This window comes from Felis catus, chromosome A2, assembly GCF_018350175.1.
Source record: "Felis catus isolate Fca126 chromosome A2, F.catus_Fca126_mat1.0, whole genome shotgun sequence".
NCBI classification, from domain to species: Eukaryota; Metazoa; Chordata; class Mammalia; order Carnivora; family Felidae; genus Felis; species Felis catus.
The window spans coordinates 3,527,605-3,529,358 of record NC_058369.1 but is presented as its reverse complement, the minus strand read 5'-3'; the positions used below and the strand labels follow the sequence as shown (position 1 = coordinate 3,529,358).

At 56.2% G+C, this 1,754-nt stretch overlaps 1 non-coding gene across 1 annotated transcript; it reads right to left on the bottom strand.

The window, feature by feature from the left end:
* Nucleotides 1-1,450: 1,450 nt before the first annotated feature.
* Nucleotides 1,451-1,535, bottom strand: TRNAG-UCC. The gene has a single exon. It is a non-coding gene; the product is annotated as a tRNA-Gly (tRNA).
* Nucleotides 1,536-1,754: the final 219 nt, after the last annotated feature.

The following is a 1,754-nucleotide window of genomic DNA, read 5'->3' as shown; positions in this document are numbered from 1 at the left end:
GAAACCCCGTGGTCTGGTTGACCGTCTCCTACCAGAGTCGGTTCCCCGATTTAGAGAATGTGCTAGAGTTTTGCAAGATGTTACGAGGGGGGAAGCTGGGGGCAGGGAACCAGGGACGGCTGCCCTATTTTTGCTACTTCCTGTGGCGCCTATAATTATTTCAAAAAATCAAAGGTTAAAAGACTGGGGGGGGGGTGAGCAACAGGAATTTCACACGTTTGTGTCTCCTCAAGACAAGCAGGAGCAAAAGGGGGGGCAATGGTAAGCAGCTAACCTGTGATTTTTTTTAAAAGTAGGATTTTCACCGAGAACACGGTCGGTGCCCCGAGTCTCCCAGGTGGAGGCTGGCCATCCAGGTGCTGTGCGTGTGTGTGTGCGTGTGTGTGTGTGTGTGTGTGTGTGTGTGTCGGGGGCCGGGGGTGGGAGGTGTGGCATGGGAGGCTTAGATCCTGCGACCCAGGCAGGTGCAGTGGCGTTATCAGGCATGTGGCCGTCTGGTGACCCAGGAGGACGTGGCGGGCCTGGGAACGCGTACAGAGTGAATGGTGAGTGCGTGGGACTTCCCAGGCGAAGGGGAGGAAATTTGATCAAGGTGGAGTTAAAAAGGCAGCGGCCTCAAATCCCTCGGGGCGCGGGGAGTGGGGGGCAGAGCAGCTAATCCCTTGGGTGTCAGTTGTCGGACCACCTGCCTCAACGGGGTTCGCCCCCCACCCCAGGGTCCCAAGCTTAAAGGGGGGCAGGGAGAGAGGCAGAGACACGGAGGTGCAGAGGGGAGGGGCAGGGAGGGAGAGAGACAGAGCCCAGGCAGAGCAGAGAGAGACAGAGAGACAGGGACAGAGAGAAGCGGTCCAAGCATCTTCTTCCTCGACGAAGCCATCGTCTGCTTGCTTCAAAGGACCGATTAGTTAGTCCATTCCAGGGCATTCTCTCGGCAAGCCAGTAATGTATCAGTTACCTGTTGCTGTGTAACAAACCACCCCCAAAATGCAGAGGCTTAAACGACAACAATTTCTTATTTGTCGTGATTCCGTGGCTTGGCCGGGGGACTCTTGCCTGGGCTCATTCGTGCGGCTGCAGTCAAAGGGCAGCTGAGCTGGGCGGGAAGGTCTCAGCTGGTCCCATCCACTGGTCTGGGGTCTTGTGTGGAGGTGGACGGGCTGGGACCCCTCTCCCTCTACTTGCCTCGCGGCTGGGGGCCGGAAGCCTAGGAACTACAGTTCCCAGAATCCCCTGCAGCTGAGCTCGGGAGGCCATTAAGTTCTAAGCCAGGGAGCACCTAGCCATGCCATGCATGCTCCATGCAGAGGCTGTGTTTCTGTTCTTCTTCTTTTTTTAATGTTTTATTTATTTTTGAGAGAGACAGAGACAGAGTGTGAGCGGGGGAGGGGCCGAGAGAGAGAGGGAGACACAGGATCCGAAGCGGGCTCCAGGCTCCGAGCCATCAGCACAGAGCCCGACGCGGGGCTCGAACCCACGGACCGCGAGATCATGACCTGAGCGGAAGTCAGATGCTCAACCCACTGAGCCACCCAGGCGCCCCAACCCAGAGAATCTTAACCGATGTAATAAGGAAGGTGATATCTGCACGGGTGACTGTTTTACACAGAATAGAGCAGAGAGTCTTGTTTAAAGACCATAATTTCCGTGACATCAGGTTCCCAGCTCAACCAAAGCAAAGGACAGTAACACTGGAGCCACACTGAACGGCAGGGCCAGAATAGCCCTCAGGAAACCACATCTGAACCACCACAAGG